Source organism: Musa acuminata, chromosome BXJ3-8, assembly GCF_036884655.1.
Source record: "Musa acuminata AAA Group cultivar baxijiao chromosome BXJ3-8, Cavendish_Baxijiao_AAA, whole genome shotgun sequence".
Classification (NCBI taxonomy): domain Eukaryota; kingdom Viridiplantae; phylum Streptophyta; class Magnoliopsida; order Zingiberales; family Musaceae; genus Musa; species Musa acuminata.
In genome coordinates, this window is record NC_088356.1 from 33666008 (window position 1) to 33679561 (window position 13554).

Sequence of the window (13554 nt, forward strand, 5' to 3'; positions counted from 1 at the left end):
GCCTTCACAACACTTTTGAGCTCTAAAAATCACAGAGTAAGATTGGATTTTCGGTGCCCTTTCATGCAGGAAAGGGTGGGGTATATATAGGCCCCAAACTGGTTTGAATTTGGAGCTAAAAAATATCATCTTCTAAATTTTTGGGGTCCTAGCGATACTACCGCCAGACTGGGCGGTATGACCGCCTAATAGAGCTTAGAGACCGAGCTCTAGCGGTGCCACCGCCTGATTGGGGTGGTTCCACCGCCCAGTCTTGCTCGGAGACTAAGCCCAAGCGGTGCCACCGCTTGACTGGGGCAGTTCCACTGCCCAGCTTTCTTGGGAGACTGAGCTCCTGGGCGGTGCCACCGGCGACCCAGGCAGTGCCACTACTGGTCAGGAAATCTGGGTCTGAATGGGCTGATCCATTCGACCCAATTTGGGTCTATCAAGGGCCCAATTGCTCCCAGATTAAGTAATTGGGATCACCTCCTATTCCTAGCTTAATCTACATGCTAACTATGATATTTCTTAAGACATTTACTACAACTTGCTCTGGTGCGTCAATCGCTTCTTCTGGCGAGCTTCCGACGAACTTCCGGCGAACATCCGACGAACCCTCGGCGATACTCCAGCGGACTTCCTGCAAACTACTAGACTTGTGACGATCCACTTAGCGAGTTCTGACGAGCTTCTTTGGCAAGCTCCTAGACTTCTCGGATTTGTTCTCGCAGAACCTCCGACGACCGTCCGGACTTCTGTCGAACTCTCGAACCCTCAACGTGATCATGGTCTTGACTTCGGCGTAACTCTTGCTGCATGTCTTACTTCCATCATAGTTAATCCTACATATGTAAAATAAACTTCGATCTAGACAATTAATACTAAGCATTAATCAAGTTGTCCGGCATGTCATTGGTCCCTCGACGCTTCATCCGATTCTTCGGCGCATCGTCCTCTCCTATGGCCTATTGCCCAATTGGTCAGTTGACTCCGCAACTCCGATATCCTTGGTGCAATACCCACTCTTCTTGGCCCAATGCCCGAGTCCACGGCCCAAAGCCTTCTGTCGATACGTCGACCGATCCACCGGCCCGATGTCTAATCTTCTGACATGTTCCTTTGGCCCAATATGATTTTTCCTGCTTTAATTGTCTCATCCTGATCGAAGTATCCTGCGTCACTCAAAATGCAGATTAAAACATAAACATAATTATCAATTGGTTTCATCATCAAAATATGAGATTCAACAATCTTCCCCTTTTTGATGATGTCAACCAATTGATGACGGAGTTAAACTTAACTCCCGGAGTTTAAACAAACTCCCCCTATCAATATGCCATATTGATAGAACCTTGAATTCAAATTGAATTCAAGTCATTGCAATATTCATCATGAATACTTACAACACGTCATCATGAACTTATACATAAACTTATGCATAACATCATATCTCTCCCCCTTTGTCATCAACAAAAAGGAGAAGTCCAACTATTCTTGTGTTTGGAATATAGGTTCAACTCATTGCATGAAAAACATAATATCTAGTTTTATTATCATGCGGTTTTGAAGCTAGAAAATTTAACAAGTTTTACATCATGCTTAGAACATTCAAGCTATTAAGTTTTAGATATGCAAGTTTTACAATATACAAGATTGCACTTTTGCTTCTTTTGAGATAGCAACTTCTACATCATGCAAGCTAGCAAATTAGAGGTGTTCAAGAAAGCAACTCTTACTTCTTGAAGTATGCAAGTTGTAAGCTAGCAAATTTTTTACTTCCCATACAATGTTTGAGCTTGCAATTTTGCTTCCGTTGCAAAGTGCAAGTTTAGCATGTTTAGGATTTTGAGATAGACAAGATAGCATATTTTTATATTTTCTTGAGATTTCAAGCTAGCAATTATCGGTGATATTCAAGATAGCAATTTCTTCCCTTTTGAGAAGTACAATTTTTGCTTTCATCTTGAATTGTGCAAGCTAGCTAGTTTGCCTCTTTTCATGATGTTCACACTAGAAATTCTTGCTCCCCCTTTGTCATTGTCAAAAAGAAGGGAAGACCCTTATATCAATTTTCAGATTATGACAAAGGAAAGTATCAATCTTATTTGTGCATCATTATATATTCAAATTAAAACATACACAATTTCAAAAATCTTATTTTTCATTCACGATACCGAAAAATAAATCAATCATCATTAATGAGCATATAATACATGATACTCAAATATTAAAATTTTTAAGCATTTATCAACATGTTGATCATGATACCAAACATTCATCATTTAAAGCATTCATGATACACATCATATGCAATACATCATTTACATCATTATCATAAGTATTGCATACATCATTTCAAATTCATGAATATTTCATCATTGCATGTATCATACCAAATCATAAAATATAAATCATCATTACATGCATGATTCTAAATCATCATTCTATCAGAAAATGATAATTATTGATTTTTACATTATTTCAAAAAAAACAAAGTGTTGCATGCATTTTTATCTAAGGGAAAAATCATAGTGTTGCATGCATCATTCCAAAACATTTCCAGCCATGCAAGCCATAAATACAAAGAAATTATGTCATGAAGGATAAAATCATTTTAATACCAAAAGACATTATTTATATAGTAAATATATTTTTTAAATAAAATATCAAGAAAAATCATAGGAGTACAAAGAAGAGATCTTGTTTTAAAAGAAAATCAAGTAATAAATCCAAGAACTCACAAGGAAAAATCATGATTCATTTAGAAAATCTCCTCTTAAGAAAATATCAAGTAGAATCATAGGAGATCGATTAATGAGAAATTTTGATTCATAATGAAATCTTATGTATCGAATGTCGAGAAATCAAAATGACGATTCATAAAAAATCACAAGTTATATTCAATTCATGAATACCGAAAGAACATTCAAGATTCATTTGGATAATTTTTCTTCTTTAGTAAATGACAAGAAGAAACATGGGAGTTAAAAAAAAATAAGATCTTGATTCATAAGCAATTTCAAGTTATAAATCATGAGAAATCAAGATCATGATTTCGATAAAGATTTATTCAAATTTAAATCATCAAAATTATTTTCATGGTCCAAGAGATTCATAAAAGTGATATAAATGGATTCATTAATCTCCCTTTTGGAAAAATCGAGAAAGTAGGAAAATTAAATTTTTCTACGAGAAACCTTTTTTCTTTTTTGTTGTTTCAATTCATGTGATTTATTTCATTTATGCCAAGTAAACACATGCATCAATATTTAAAACCAAAAAATAAATTTCATCAGGAAAACCATCAAGACTACTAAATCACAAAAATCATCATTTACAACCTTAAAATCTCATGCATAAAATCGTCAATCATGTTATCAAAATATTTAATATTTTCATTACATCATTATGTATTACTTCAAATCAAACATGATTTTATTTAATCAAAATCAAGAAATAACAATGGAAATCAATATGATATACATTATTACTTCTTAACCACATATAGCATGATTTCATAAGGCATTTTCAATCAAAATTATTTTGTTTATCATAAACATGTAATTTTCATGATTATTTTCAAAATTACTAGAATGATAAGCATGATTCCTAATTTTTGCATTTTCTATAATAAATTATTAAACATATAATTTTCAAGAAAATTAATTCTAAACTAAATAAAAAATGAAAATGCATCATGAAAAGCAACATGTAATTTTGAAGTAAATTAAGGGGGTTTTGATTACCTCATCGTTGAATGTCGTTAAGACGTAGTTTGCCACCTCGCCTTTCTTGATTTTCTCCTCGTCTTCGGAGGAGCTCGATTCATCCCACTTTGTGTCCTTCTTCTTGCATTCAAAGCAATTAGTTTCGTTCTTTTTGTTCTTAAATTTTTGTTTCTTTAATTTTTTAAATTTCTTAGTGAGTAGTTCTTGTTCACTATCACTTGAGCTTATGCTCGAGTGGTCTTCAAGTGTTCTATGTCCCAAATCCTTCCTGTTCTTTGGAACGTAGTTTTGTTCATCATGTTCATCATGTGCATTGTGCACTATTTCATATGTCATCAATGAACCGATAAGTTCTTCAAGTGAAAATTTTTTTAAATCTTTTATTTCTCGTATTGTTGTTACTTTTGATTCCCAAGCTTTAGAAAGTGATCGTAAAACTTTACTAACAAGTTCAAAATTCGAGAAACATTTGCCAAGAGCTTTTAAACCATTGATGACATCCGTAAAACGGGTGTACATGTCAACAATAGTTTCTCTTGACTTCATTCGAAAAAGCTCGAAATCATGCATCAAAAAATTTACTTTAGAATCTTTTACACTACTTATGCCTTCGTGTGTGATTTCAAGAGTGCGCCAAATATCGAAAGCCGTTTCGCATATAGAAACCCGATTAAACTCGTTTTTGTCTAAGGTACAAAATAGAGCATTTATAGCTCTAGCATCTAAAGAATACGTCTTCTTCTCCAAATCATTCCAATGGTTCATTGGAAGAGAAGACATTCGAAAACCGTTCTGAACAATATTCCATAAATTTAAATCCAACGAATGTGAGAAAACTCTCATTCGAGTTTTCCAATAAGTGTAGTCCGTCCCATTGAATCAAGGAGGACGATTGAGAGAGTGACCCTCTTGGATGCCGAAAAGAGTCATTTCTATATGGGGGGGGGTTAAACCATAATAAAAAACCGTGGCTCTGATACTAATTGTTAGGATCAAAAGCACTAAGAGGGGGGTGGGGGGGTGGGGTTAATTAGTGCAGCGGAAAACTTTCGACGATTTAAAATGACATTCGTACGATAAAAACGATTTCGGCAAGAAACCCGATTCGAAAATTACTTTAACTTAGATTAGGCGAAGTGCAGTTAAAGTAAAGCTATGGAGGCAGTTTGTAGTTAAGATGGAGAACATAAAGTAAATGCAAACCGAGATTTAGAGTGGTTCGGTCAATCTTGACCTACATCCACTTTTGGCTTCCTCCTCCGATGAGGTCACCGACATCCACTAGAGGCTTTCCTTCAATAGGCGAAGGCCAACCACCCTTTTACAGTTTCACTCCTTTTGACGGGCTTAGGAGACAACTCTTATAGAATTTTCTCTCCTCTCTTGAAAGATCAAAACTTGGAAGAAAAGAGGGAGGAGAACTTCTAGCCTTTACAACACTTTTGAGCTCTAAAAATCACAGAGTAAGATTGGATTTTCGGTGCCCTTTAATGCAAGAAAGGGTGGGGTATATATAGGCCCCAAACTGGTTTGAATTTGGAGCTAAAAAATGTCATCTTTCGAATTTCCAGGGTCCTGGCGGTACTACCGCTAGACTGGGCGGTACGATCGCCTGACAGAGCTCGGAGATCGAGCTCTAGCGGTGCCACAGCATGACTAGGGTGGTTCCACCGCCTAGTCTTGCTCGGAGACTGAGCCCAGGTGGTGCCACCGCCTAACTGGGGTGGTTCCACCGCCCAACTTTCCTGGGAGACTAAGCTCTTGGGCGATGCCGTCGCCGACCCAAGTGGTGTCACCGCTAGCCAGGAAATCTGGGTCCGAATGAGCTGATCCATTTGGCCCAATTTGGGTCTATCAAGGGCCCAATTGCTCCCAGATTAAGTTAATGGGATCACCTCCTATTCCTATCTTAATCTACATGCTAACTATGATATTTCTTAAGATATTTACTGCAACTTGCTCCGGTGCGCCAATCGCTTCTTCCGGCGAGCTTCCGGTGAACTTCCGACGAACTTCCGCCGAACATCCGATGAACCCTCGGCGATGCTCCGACGAACTTCTGACAAACTCCTGGACTTGCGACGATCCACTTGGCGAGTTCCGACGAGCTTCTTTGGCAAGCTCCTGGACTTCTCGGATTTATTCCCGTAGAACCTTCGACGACCGTCCGGACTTCCGTCGAACTCTCGAACCCCCAATGTGATCATGGTCTTGACTTCGGCGCAACTCCTACTGCATGTCTTACTTCCATCGTAGTTAATCCTGCATATGTAAAACAAACTTCGATCTAGACAATTAATACTAAGCATTAATCAAGTTGTCCGGCATATCATTGGTCCCTTGACGCTTCATCCGATTCTTCGACGCATCGTCCTCTCCTGCAGCCTATTGTCTAATCGGCCAGTTGACGCCACAACTCCGATATCCTTGGTACAATACCTGCTCTTCTTGGCATGATGCCCGAGTCCATGGCCCGAAGCCTTCTATCGATACGTCGACTGATCCATCGACCCGACGTCCAATCTTTGGACATGTTCCTCCGACCCAACATGATTTTTCTTGCTTTAATTGTCTCATCTTGATCGAAGCATCCTGCGTCACTCAAAACGTAGATTAAAATATAAACACAATTATCAATTAGTTTCATCATCAAAATATGAGATTCAACAGCACCGTCATGGCATTGTCTTTGAGACTATGTCAGGCGGTGGTACCGCTAGTCTGGGCGGTTGTACCGCCCCTAGCAGGGTGCCAAGCAGTGGTACCTCCAGTTTGGGTAGTGGTACCGCCCAACATAGCCCCCCAAGTAGTAGTACCGCCCAGTGCAGTGTCAGTGTCAAACTAACACTAGCGGTGGTATTGCCCAGCACATGCGATGGTATCGCTTGGACCTAGGAAACCCGGGATGAGATGTTTTTAGGCTCCAAGTTTGAATCAACTTGAAGCCTATAAATATCCCTCTCATCCCTAGTTAACATATACAAGCATAGAGAGATTAGAAGTGAGAAAACGTTGTTGCAATTATAAGAGAAATCCTCTCCTCTAAATTCTAAGTTTAGAATTCTATTTAGAGAGGAGTGAGTGCTTGTAAGGGTTGTCTCCTAAACCTGATAAAAGGAGAAGAGGAGTATAAGAAGGAGGTTGATCTTCGCCTATAAAGGAAGATCGATAGTGGATATTGGTGGCCTTGACGGAAGAGGAATCGGCGAAATGGATGTAGATCATGACGACCGAACCACTCTAAAATCTGGTTTGCATTTACTTCTTGCTATTTGCCAAACTGAATTCCTCCTTCACTATGTTTCTATACAATTTCAAGTTAACATCTTTATGAAACAAGTTTTATCAAAACGAAACATTTTTGAAGACGTGATTTTACTACTGCACTAATTCACCCCTCCCTCTTAGTACCAACCCCATTCCTAACAATTGGTATCAGAGCCTCGTTTTCTCATTTGGTTTTACACCCAAAGAGAAATGGCTCTTTTCGGCTTTCAAGAGTGTTACTCTCTCATTCGTCCTCCCTTTTTTAATGGGATGGACTACACATATTGGAAAACTTGAATGAGAGTTTTCTTACTTTCTTTAGATTTGAACTTATGGAATATTATCGAATCCGATTTTAAAATGTCTTCTCTTCTAATGAAAGATTGGAATGATTTGGAGAAGAAGACTTTTTCTCTAAATGCTAAAACTATGAATGCTCTATTTTATGCCTTAGACAAAAATGAAATCAATCGGGTTTCTTTGTGCGAAACGGCTTTCGATATTTGGCATATTCTTGAAACCACACGCGAAGGCACTAGTAGATTAAAAGTTTCGAAGATTAATCTTTTAATGCATTATTTCGAATTGTTTCATATCAAACCAAGCGAAACTATTGGAAACATATATATCCATTTTACGAATGTCGTCAATAGTTTAAAAGCTCTTGGTAAAACTTTTTCGAATTTTGAACTTGTTAGTAAAATTTTACGATCACTTTCTAAAAATTAGAATTCGAAAGTTACGACAATTCAAGAATAAAAAAATTTGAATACCTTTCCGATTGAAGAACTAATAGGGTCTTTAATGATCTACGAAATGACCTATGTGGCATAAAACGAACTTGAGAACAACCTTCTAAAGAATAGAAAGGATTTCGGACTTAGAACACATGAAGACCACTCGAGCATAAGCTCAAGTGATGGTGAACTTGAACTCCTCATGAAATTTAAAAAGTTTATGAAACAATAATAAAAAAATAAATTTAAAAAGAGTGTAACTACTTGCTATGAATGCAAAATGAGGGAAGCACCTTGGGACGAAATGAGTGCATCCGAAGACAAGGAGCAAACCGATGAAGACGAGGTGGCAAACTACACCTTAACGGCTTTCGTCAACAAGGTACACAACTCAAACAAAACTCCTTTAATTTATTTCGAAATTATATGATATTTTTCATGAGTTAATTTTAATTTAGTTAAAAAAATAATTATTATTTTTTGAAAATTGCATGTTTAATAAATGAAAATGTAAAAAATTAGGAATCATGCTTATCAAGTAATTTTGAAAATAATCATGAAAATTACATGTGTTATGATAAAGGAACAAAATGTTAGATTTAAATCATGCTAGATGTTTTAATGATAATGTGTATCTTAATGATTTTCGCATTACTTTTGATTGAAAACACTTAATGAAATCATGTTTGATTTGAAGTAATGATTTGATAATAATGCTTAATGAGTTTATCTTTCGAAATTATGTATGATAATTCTTGTGATTTATGGATTATCGATTTTTACCATAATGAAAGTGGCTTTTTCAGTTTTAAAAATGATGCGTGTTTTGATTTGATATAAATAAAAACAGTATGCTTATATAAAATAATGTAATTATCATGCTTGACAATTTTATATTTAATTAAGCATGATGATGATTTGATCTTAATGATTTGATATTTGCTCTTTCGATTTTAAACTATGATGTATGGTTTTCATAAGAAAAACTTGAGCATGTTTATATGAAATCAATCACTTAAAATGAAACACATAAAAAAAAAAGGGGGAATACATTTTCCATCTCTATTGATTTTTTTAAAAAGATTAATGAATCCATGTATATTATTCTTTTGTGAATATTTTGAAAATGATTTATATTTGACGATTTGAATTTGAATGAGGTTATCTTGATTTTTCGAGATTTATAACTTGAAAATTTTCAATAGATAAAGATCTTGGTTTTTGATCTCCTATGCTTCTTTTTGTCATTTACTAAAGAGGAAAATTATCCAAATGAATTATGAATGTTCTTTTGGTATTCATGAATTGATTATAACTTGAAAATCTTTTATGAATCAAGATTTTTCATGATCTCAATTCTTTTCATCATTTTATTTAAGAGGAGATTTGTTAAAATGAATCATGGTGCCTCTTGATTTCTTGGAATTATAACTTGAGAATTCTTTTTACAAATCAAGATTGTTTATTATGATTCTTTCTTTTTGCTAATTGAGTTATTAAAAAAGAATCATAATATGTCTCTTGATTTTTACAATTTGTCTTCATTATTTGTGTATCTCATCACCAAAATTCTCTTGATATTTTTCATGTGATGATATGAAATTATGCATAAAATACTCTCAATATTATTTTTATGCATACAAATGAAAAGTTATGATCATGCATGATAGGATGTAATATAATTTGATATTTATATACCATCATGATTTGAAATGCTATGATTTATTGCCAAAATGATGTATCATGAATACTTGAATATCATGATATGCCCATAGTGATTGATTTATTTGTGTCATGCATGAAGTAAGGATATAAATGTAATATTTTGAAATTATGCATGTTTTAATTTAAAAATATAATGATATACAAATAAGATTGATACTTTACCTTTGTCATACTTTGAAAATTATTATAAAGGGAAAAAGAGATACAAAATTGTATTCTTCCCTTCTTTTTTATAATGACAAAGGGAGAGATAGCTAGCTTGCACAAGTCAAGAAGAAGCAAAAATTTACTAGCTTGCAAATTGCATAGAGAAAGAAGTGCTATCTTGCTTATCTCAAGAAGCAAAACATGCTAACTTGCACATCTAGCAAAATTGACAAATTTGCATATTTCAAGAAGCAAGAGATGCTTTCTTGAACATCTCAAAACCGCTAGCTTGCATGTTCTAAAATGTTATAAAATTTGCTAACTTTTATGTTATAGAACTTGCTATCTTACTACTTTGCATATATATGATGATAGCAAAATTGCATGACGATAAGACCGGAGATTATGTTGATCATGCAATAATTTAAACTTATATCACAAACATTTGATAGTTGGAACTTCTCCTTTTTGTTGATGATAAAGGGGGAGAAGTATGATTATGTAATGCATGATGACGTGTTACAAATATTCATGATGAAATTTGTAATGACTTGAATTCAGCTTGAATTCAAGGTTCTATCAATATGGCATATTGATAGGGGGAGTTTGTTTAAACTCCGGGAGTTAAATTTAACTCCGTCGTTGATTGGTTGTCATCATAAAAAAAGGGAAGATTGTTGAATATCAAATTTTGATGATGAAACCAATTGATAAGTATTTATGTTTTATTCTACATTTTGAGTGACGCAGGATGCTTTGATCAGGATGAGACAATTAAAGTAGGAAGAATCATGTTGGGCCGGAGGAACATGTCAAAAGATTGGACGTCGGGTCGGAGGATCGGTCGACGTATCGACAGAAGGCTTCGAGCTATGAATTTGGGCATCAGGCCAAGAAGAGTGGATATTGCACCAAGGATATCAGAGTTGTGGAGTCAACTGACCGATTGGGCAATAGGCCGCAAGAGAGGACGATGTGTCGTAGAATCAGACGAAGCATCGAGGGACCAATGACATACCGGACAACATGATTAATGCTTAGTATTAATTGTCTAGATCGAAGTATATTTTACATGTATAGGATTAACTACGATAGCAAGGCATGAAGCAAAATGAAGTCCCAAAGTCAAGGACGTGATTTCATTGAGAGTTCGTCGGAAGTCCGAATATTCGTCGAAAGTTCTGTCGGAACCAGCCGAGAAGTCTCGGAGCTTGCTAGAGAAGCTCGTCGGAACTCGTTAGGAAGATTGTCGTGAAGTCCAGGAGCTTACCGGGAGTCCACCGGAACATTGCTGGAAGAAACCAAGACATAGGGACTTGTTTAGCTTAGCAAATGTTTGAGGAATCATAGTTAGCACGTAATTGGGTTTGGATTTGAGCCAACCCAATTAAGGGCCAGCTAGGCCCATGTAAAGACTATGTTGGGCCCAAACAATGTCCCAAGAAGTGGCACCATCATGGCACAGTCTTCGAGACTGTGTCAAGCGGTGGTACCACCCCTAGTAGGGTGCCAAGTAGTTGTACCGCCCTTGGCAGGGTGCCAGGCGATGGTACCACCCAATGCAGTGTCAGTGTCAAATTGACACTGGCGGTGGTACCGCCCAGCACAAGCGGTGGTACCACCCAGACCCAAGAAACCCGAGATGAGATGTTTTTAGGCTCTAAGTTTGAATTAACTTGAAGCCTATAAATACCCCTCTCATCCCTGGTTAACATATACAAGCACAGAGAGATTAAAAGTGAGAAAACGCTATTGCAATCATAAGAGAAATCCTCTCCTCTAAATTCTAAGTTTAGAATTTTGTTTAGAGATGAGTGAGTGCTTGTAAGGGTTATCTCCTAAACCCGATAAAAGGAGAAGAGGGGTGTAAGAAAGAGGTTGATCTTCGCCTATAAAGGAAGATCGATAGTGGATGTTGGTGGCCTCGACGAAAGAGGAATCGGCGAAGTGGATGTAGGTCACACGACCGAACTACTCTAAAATCTAGTTTGCATTTACTTCTTGCTATTTACCTTATTACAAACTGAATTCCTCCTTCACTATGTTTTCGTACAATTTCAAGTTAACATCTTTACGAAACCGGTTTTATCGAAACAAAATATTTTTAAAAATATGATTTTATTATTGAATCTCGGATTTTGATGATAAAATCAATTGATGGGTTAATTGATCTAATCCATATTATTGAGTTAAGTGTGCAGGAGTAACTACGATAACCAGAAAACACAAAGCAAGAATATCGAAGTCAAGTTCGATGGACGTTTAAGAGTCCGAAGAATCGTCGGAGATGTTGCCGGAACCAACCGAGAAGAAATCGGGAACCTGTCTGAATTTTCGGAAGTTCGCCGAAGAGATCGTCGGAGGTTCACGGAGATCACCGAGAAGGCTCGGCTACTCGTTAAAGTCATCACAAGTTCGGGAGCTTGCTGGGAGTCCGTCGGAAGAAGTTCGTCGGAAAGCTCGTCGGAACAAGACTCGACGTTCGCGGTTGAAAACTTGCTTAGGATGTGTTTTGTTATGTAGTTCACTTGTAATTAGGATTAGGATTAAGAGATAATCCTATATCCTGGTTAGGGGCCAACTGGGCCCAAAATTAGACTTGATTTGGGCTAAATTTGAAGCCCAATAAGTGAACCGAAGGGTCTGGCGGTGGCACCGCCAGACTGGGCGGTTGCACCACCCAACACCCGAGAGCTAGGCGGTGGCACCGCCCAGCACTGTCAATATCTGACAGTGACAGGCGGTGGCACCGCCACTAACAGGCGGTGGCACCGCCACTAACAGGCGGTGGCACCGCCAGCATCGGGAACCCAAAGAGAATTCAAATTTTGGAGCCCAAATTTGAATCCTCTTGAGGCCTATAAATACCCCTCAAATCTCAGCTGAGATTACAACTTTTTGAGAAGCAATTGATTGAGAGAAAAGTCTTAGAAGAGTCTTTGCTAGTCTTGTTTTCAATTTGCTAGTGTTCACCTCCTTCTTTTTTGCTGAAAATCTGTAAGAGAGTGAACCACTTGTAAAAGTTGTAAGAGGGGTATTTACCCTTCCCTTTCAAGAGATTTGCTAGTGGAAGGTGGGAGCCTCATTGAAGAGGGGCCTCGCAAGTGGATGTAGGTCATTTGACCGAACCACTGTAAAATCGACGTAATCTCTGGTTTGCATTTACTTATTGTCATTTATATTACTGCAAACCATTTGCACTTTAATGATATACTGCTTTGTCTCCGTCTTACTTATCTCTTAAGTTAAAACGCAATCGAAATGGTTTTAAACGAAAACGTTGCTTTTATCGTACGAAGTTTCTGAAAAGTGTTTAAATCGTGAAAAGTTTATCGCACTTCACCGCTGCACTAATTCACCCCCCCCTCTTAGTGCCGCTCCGATCCTAACAATTGGTATCAGAGCAAGGCTCACACGTCCACCTATGTTTAATGGGTCGGATTACACGTATTGGAAGACCCGTATGAGGATCTTCCTCATTTCCATGGATTTCGAGTTTTGGACTATTATCGAAAACGGATTTCAAAAATCTTCTCTTCCGATGAGCGAATGGAATGAATCGGAGAAGAAGGTTTTTGCTTTAAACGCAAAGACTATGAATGCCTTGTTTTGTGCACTAGATAAAAATGAGTTTAATCTTGTTTCAATTTGTGATTCGGCTTTTGATATTTGGAGAACTCTTGAGGTCACTCATGAAGGCACTAGCCGAGTGAAAGAGTCCAAAATCAACATCCTTGTGCACTCTTATGAACTTTTCCGAATGAAACCAAGTGAGTCCATCGGAGACATGTACACCCGTTTCACGGATGTCATCAATGGACTCAAAGCTCTTGGTAAAGATTTTTCTAACTTTGAACTAGTAAACAAAATCTTAAGATCTCTTCCTAAAAGTTGGGATCCAAAAGTTACGGCCATTCAAGAGGCCAAGGACCTCAAAACATTCCCTCTTGAAGAACTTATTGGGTCTC